Below are 7,226 nucleotides of genomic sequence, written 5' to 3'. Positions count from 1 at the left end.
GTGTGTGTGTGTGTGTGTCCTCCGCAGGCTCCTTCCATGGATGTGAAAAACAATTGGGTGTTGGAGATTCGTAAAGTTCTCACAGGCCAACTCGAGGCGTGCAGAGGTATACACACACACACACACACACACGAACACACACACAAACTCCTCTTCCAATGCCCCCTATTTTTATTTAGTTAAAGGTTAGAGACGATGAAAAAAACTTTTTCTTTTCCTCATTGATGGCAAAAAAGGTCAGACATTATACAATTTAAAATTAAAAAAATAATCTTGGCTTGATATTGATAAAGAAAATGTTTTTATGAACCACACAGCTTCTGGTCTTCCAAGACCCGATCGGACAAAAAGACGTGGTGCAGGCACGAAACATACTACCAATAGAAATACTTTGCTTTTAAAATCGTTCTGTGTGACAGGAAATACATGGGAAAATCGTGTTGTTGAACACGAATCAATAGATTAAATGTATTTCGTGACTATTACACGAAATGCCGTGAGACTGGGTTGGAAGCCCATAGAGCTAGCTTTAATTCACCATTTAGTTGGAAGGTTGCACAATGACCAATGGACTTTTGGAGTTTATATATAGTGCTTTGTTCACTCTTTACAACCTCTGAAAGCGCTTTACATTTACACATCATCATTCACCCATTCACACGCCATTCATACACAGCAATCGAGACAGCGAGACACAACGAAACACAGCCTCGCCGCGTCCCGCCGTCTCAGGGAGGAGAAATCGGTGGAGCTGCAGCTGAGGAAAGATTGAGTGTGTGTGAGGAAGTCCGTGGATTGGTCAATTTGGACCAATAGGGCAATGGGGCAGCATTGATGACTCTGCAGACCGTTTACATGCAGAAAGACCTTCACAACACACAAGGGGACGGGTATTAACCAGAACAGCATGACATGGGACCTTTAACTTTTCTTACCTTATGACAGTGCATACATTATTTGAGATATATTTTGGTTTAAGCACCGGATTGGCAAAACAGGAGAGTCTTTAAACCAGTCTGCTTTGATCTATGAATTAATGTCCGTGACTCTCAGAGTACCTGCTGCCCGCAGCTGTTTAAACACTCCCCCCCCACACACACACACACAAACACACGCACACGCACACACACACACACCCAGTGGCGGACTGGCCATCGGGACAAATCCCAATGGGCCGGTACCGAAGTGGGCCACTACTATGTCCACCGTTTTTTTTCATGTCCCCTTAGTGGCTCCGTATAAAACTCCTATTTATTTAGAGGCTTATATTTTGTGGCTAAAGCTAGCTAACTTAGAGGGTTAGCGGCTTTAGCCAGCCCCAGCTTTGTTATAGTAAGTGGATGTGATAGCTGCCTCCCCTGGTGCTTTGTCATTGTAGTCTAATGACAAAACAAGTGAGCCTATATATCTTTTACGCTGTGAAATTAGTTCATTGGACTATGGAATGTAAAGACATGTTTTAAAGTGGTCTACAAACGTTACAATTGTGACACACTAACACAATTCCCCAGACAGTGTGCTGGTCATGTTTAAAAAACATACTAAAAAGTGATTTGACTCTTTTACTGTTTGATTTTCTGTTATCATTACAACTCAATTGCTTCCTGTTATCATGAAAATGTTCAGTATTTATCAGCACATCTACAAGTCATCCCTCCCTGCAGTCTGCTGATAAGCTCGTCATCCTCTCTCACACTACCAAGTCAGGGAAACATCCTCTTTTCAATACTGTCTGTACTACTTACACAGAAAACACATTTTAATTTGCGACATTCAAACATGTTCACAGTTTTATGACCAGGTTGTAGCTGACAATGCATCACAATATTTAGTCAGGACTGCTTCATTTTAAGAGTTAAAAACAATTGATGAAAACTAGTGTCATATCATGTAACATATCAACAGTAGGGCTCGGCGATTTTGAAAGATAACCTATACACAATAATATTGACTCATATTGCAATTGCGATATCATTTGCGTTTTGAGAGGGGGAAAATTCAACATAATTCACATTTCAGTGAAAAAAATTAAATAAATGATATTGTGGTTATTTTACAAGAGGATCTTTACATAAAAAGGATTTTTAAGTATGTAGAATACCATTATGCCGGGACTTCTTTGAAGCACCATACTATATACAAATATGTTCACATATTTTTTCTTTGCATTAACATTTTTGTTATTGCACTCATCCATATTGCATAACGATTTAACGTTGATTAATTGTATGGCCCTAATCAACAGTTTAAACCATCATAAAAATAAGTCTTAATAATACTTTAAGCCATCTCAGGACAATTCGTAATACTCACAAGCATACAAAGGCTCAAACATGCACTTACATACATACAGTACCGCACACTTACTCTCTGCCTGTGTGTCATCGGTCAATAAAGGGAACGTGTAAGACAAAGTTGTCTTTTTTGTAAGTAAAAATTACGTACTGCAAGTTTGAGTAGTTTAATGGTGACCTACTAAATTATGTAGGCGTTTATAACGAAAACTATTTGACGGTCGTGTATTATAGAGAAGGTTTGATTAGTACATAGTTGAACCTTTCCAACAGGTATTTTACAGTACAAATACAGAAGAATATAAGGTGTACAATGTGTGAGAAGTGGAGGAACTCCGATTCTCACTGTGAGTTTTAGTCAAAACTGTATGCCTCTACGATATGAAAATGTTGCGTGTTAGACGGACGACAAACCTATATCTTGTAAACACCTGCTTTAGGTAATAAAGGACCTTCGTGTTGAGAGTTGTTCAGTGAGAAGGAAGAAAGGATTGTGAGCCCCTTGTAATCGTCGTTTTCCGACTTCAGTGTAAGGGCCCCACATATAGAGACTACCCGGGTTAAATGGACTCGTGGAAAATCGTCCTGAGTTAAACACGAAGGCTTTTAATATAAAGTAGTAAGTCTTTCGGAACTATAGAGACTTGTCATAAGTTACACAGGGAAAAGCGGTAACACAGAGACAGAAGCAGGAGAAGAAGGAAAGAGAAGGGAGAAGAAGGAGGAGGGGAGAGAGAGATGAGAGGGGAGAAGAATGGATAGGAGAAAAGAAGGAAGACGGAAGATGAAGAAAGAAGAAAGAGAGAATGAAGATAGAAGGATGAAAGACGAGGAGAAGGGAGAAAGAAGAGTAGATAAGAAAAGAAGAGACAAAGGAAGGGAAGAAGGGAGAGAAATAGGGAGAAGAGATAGAGAGGAGAAAAAGGAAAGAAGGAAAAGGATTATGAGAAGGAAGGAGTAGTCATGATGGGAATGAGAGGATAGAAGGTTAGGAGAAGGAGAGGTGAGAGGGAGGAGAGAGTGGGAATTAATTGGAAGAGAAAGAATGAAAGAGAGGATGGATGGAGAGAGGAGTGAGAAGAAGGAGAGGAAGTGAGGGAAGAGAGGAGAGAAAAAGGAGATAAAAAGAAGAGAGGATAAAAGAGAAAGAGGGAGAAAGGAAGAGGAAAAAAGGAGAGGAAGTATACTAGTAGTTACAAGATTGCAAGACAGAATTTTGTGGACTAACGATGTTTTTTTCGTTAGGGGACGTACCCCCGGTTCTTTCCGTTTCCGATCCCTTTTGTCAGCAAAATACGAGTAATGTATTAAACCTTTTTGGACGAAAGAGGGCTTACTTAATTTGGTTAAATTAGACGTTGGGCAAACAGTGTGTCGCTATTAATGGATTAGGTAAATCGGCTGTCTAGAAAAATGAGTCGGAACCGAATGACCATGTCCTCCCCACCGTCTCTCCACCATTGTGTCCTTCCACCNCCCCCACCTTCCTGTGTTACCACCTCTCCTGCCCCCCCTCTGTACCAGTAAGCACCGTCGTCAACAGTTCCACTCTGTTGCCTGACTGACAGCAGAACCCCCCCAACGTGAGCCGCACAATGTCCCTGTGTGTGTGTGTGTGTGTGTGTGTGTGTGTGTGTGTGTGTGTGTGTGTGTGTGTGTGTGTGTGTGTCACCTCTGACTCCATGTGAGGAGGGTCTAGGTAAGAGAGAATGAATTGGTGTGGGGAAAGGAGAGGGAGGAGATTGAAAGTGATGGGAAGAGACAAGACGAGGATGAGGGATGATGGGTGGAGGGAGAATAAGAGACGGACAGAGAGGAAAGAGATTTTTCAGGGTGGAGATGGAGGCTGAGAGGCAGCACAAGGGGAATGAAGGAGGCTTGAGAGAGAAGGGTGAAGAGAAGTAGGACGAAGAGGAGCCGTACTCCTTTCAGAAAGAGGAGGAGAGGAAGTGTGAATGTGAGGAGACAAGAGGAAGAGATGGGGTACAATACACAGCCTAAATGCTGTTTTGACAAAAGTAATTTAGAATCAAGGTCAAGCTTTTTCTGGACTTTCAACCACATCATTTTCTATTTGTTAGTCAAATGACGGTGTATACTGAAGATTATAAGCTATTTCCAAAGTCAAGAAAGATCTTTCACTCTTGACTGGGATCTGAGAATGTGATGAATACAGTATATATATCAGTAAGTGTAGAGGGAACTAGCAAAGGGAATAAAGTGATGTGTATTTGAATGAACTGCAAGATGTGTAAATGCTGTTCACTCATTTGAAAAGAATAGACTTTGGTTTCACTCCCCATGCTCTCTGCTCATACTGCTGTTGGCCTGCACACACCTCGATGTGCTCAGCCTTTATGAATAAAACATTGTTAGATCCATGATGAAAAAATATCTCCATTTTGCTGAATACAATATTTGGAGCATGTGGAATGGTTCCATGCTGAGTCTGCATTTGTGCGACAGGTTCATTGGTTACTGGAAATGGGAGGTGACAAGCGAGATCATTCAGAGCTTGGTATTTCACTTATGTGAGCAATGCATTTGGCCAAGGCTGCGCCTCGCTGCAGTTTCTTTACGAGATTCTTCTCCGCAGATTTCTTGTCACACAGCAGAATCCTGTGGCAGGCCACATTTGTTAACTTTGCATTTATGAAGTCGCTTGTTTAGATATGTAGCTGTAACCCCAATGACTTCAGTGTGTGGATTTTTCTTTCTTTTTTTATAGCAACACAAAGTGATTTCTATTAGGCCAATAAAAGCAGCTTACGGAGTTGACGCAGCAGTTTGGGCAATTTTATGCATGGAGATAATGCAGAAATGTTAGAATTGCACATGATGTGAAAGGCCAGAGAAGCTTTTGGTGTAAATATGTCTCCAGAGGGAACAGCCTATCAGAAATACAATGATATACGTTCGATCTTTTTGTATCCTACCCAGTATTGGTTCTTCTTCCTTATTATTTAAATAGCTTTGTCTTTTACGAGGACTCACCTTGAACACAGCTACTATTCTGTCCAGTATCCTTCATGTCCTGTACAGCGAAGCATTTTAACAGGACCGGTCCAGGTTCCCAAAGAAGCTTAGCCGATACTAGAAGGTGGGGGTAAATCTTTGCAGAACACTTATTGGTCAAAGAGAATCATCAACATCTTCTTGAACCCTACGCCATACACTTGACAAAGTAAAGATATAGCTGACACTTTTGTATGAAACAACTTACATACACTTCAATACTGTCTACATACCTACAGGAGCATTTGGGTATCTTACATTGTTGACTAGGGGCTAGTGATTGAACAATTGATCCTCCAATTGGTAGACACCCATTTACCCTGAGCCAATGTTGTGGTGGCAAAGCAAGGATTAAGGCTAGAGTTAGGGTTAGTGCCCCATTTAAGATGTTTCTTTTACTTGCCATTGTCAGGTCCCCATTCACAGTGGGTAATCAAACAGATAAAAAGCACTTGGTACCAAAGATGTAATGAAGTGGATCACAATGCAGTTGGAAATGTTGCATAAGGCATTCTAGGTTCGTATACTTAAGACCTCAGTCATCAAGGCAGCAGATCAGAAAACGGTCACCAAAAATAATTCTGTATGAGTAGGGTTAGGGTTATGGACCACTGTTGAGGTACTGAAGGAACAATGTCACAATTAAATCTAATGTCTTTCTTCTGTTCACAGAAGCAAGCCAGCACAACATCTCTGGGGCCCCGATGAGGTGAGCACCCAACATCCACACTCTCACCAACAAGAGTTTAAAAAAGTACCATTACATAGGTTTTGCACTGGATCTCAATTATGCTTATCCGATCATTCAATATAGGAAAGGGAATTGATTGGATTGTGTAAATTAAGTAAGAGTCATTATGATTCAGCAATTCCATCCAAAAGAAAATCTTTAGAACTTGGTATACCAGATATCTGGTTCAATGTTCCTTGTCCTTCTACTCCATGTACTCCAGGAATGTCTACAAGAAGGCACTGAGACAGTCGGATTCATCAAGTCCAGAGCCAGGCTTCAGGAGATCCAACCCCAGCCCTAACATGAGGCAGAAGAGAGGTAAGAGCTACATACCTTAGAACAGACTCCAAACTAAATAAACTCTTCATACACTCTTGTTTCCTGTTCTTCTGCAAACACACACAATCTCAAACACACTTATCAACCCTTCGCACACATAGTCAAAACCAGTCAGGGATAGCAGGACAGCCTTTCCACACACACACACACACACACACACACACACACACACACACACACACACACACACACACACACACACACACACACACACACACACACACACACACACACACACACACACACGCATCTCAGGCAGCATCTCTCAGCTTAAAAGTTTCAGCATTCCGTCCAAGGCCAGACAGCTTGTTGGGATTCAGCGAGGGGACTCTTATCTAAAAGAGATTGAAAGCATGCCGATAGACACCTTGGCTTAGGTAGGAAACATTTTAGATTGTAATAAATCATGGAGCCAGATACACACCAGGTGTGAAACCTCTTTTTAGTGTTTACCTGACATAATAAAAAAAGTACAATTTATTTTTGATCAGAGCAATGCCGAGAAAAAGTTCAAAATATAATGTTCCATCAAGATCAGGTCACATCCGTAGAATATTAAACTGCATATTTGTATGAACAATATATCAGAATATAATATCGGATTATTCGACTCAAACCGCCTCAAGACGTTGCATTTTTGTCACACTAAAAATATCTACATTATAACCCATGCGGAAATAATTACCATTAGCCAAAGCTTTTGACACTAATGTTTCTTCACTAGGCACACATTGTGAATGAAAACAAGGCTTCTTACTGTTAAAATAGCCTTTAAATATCCGAGGCGAAGGCACTCTACAGTTTGGATGTGTTTACTTTCCATATCAGCTTTTGAAAGTCAAATG

General features: G+C 40.9%; 1 long non-coding RNA gene across 1 annotated transcript; it reads left to right on the top strand.

The window, feature by feature from the left end:
- The first annotated feature begins 29 nt into the window (after positions 1 to 29).
- Positions 30 to 6,356, top strand: LOC104949700 (uncharacterized). The gene is made up of 3 exons (XR_798830.1): positions 30 to 106; positions 5,982 to 6,018; positions 6,263 to 6,356. It is a non-coding gene; the product is annotated as an uncharacterized lncRNA (long non-coding RNA).
- The last annotated feature ends 870 nt before the right edge of the window (positions 6,357 to 7,226 follow it).

This window comes from Notothenia coriiceps, unplaced genomic scaffold (assembly GCF_000735185.1).
Source record: "Notothenia coriiceps isolate Sejong01 unplaced genomic scaffold, NC01 NC01_scaffold00016707, whole genome shotgun sequence".
NCBI classification, from domain to species: Eukaryota; Metazoa; Chordata; class Actinopteri; order Perciformes; family Nototheniidae; genus Notothenia; species Notothenia coriiceps.
The sequence above is the reverse complement of the archived record's forward strand: the minus strand, read 5'-3'. Positions and strand labels throughout refer to the sequence as shown.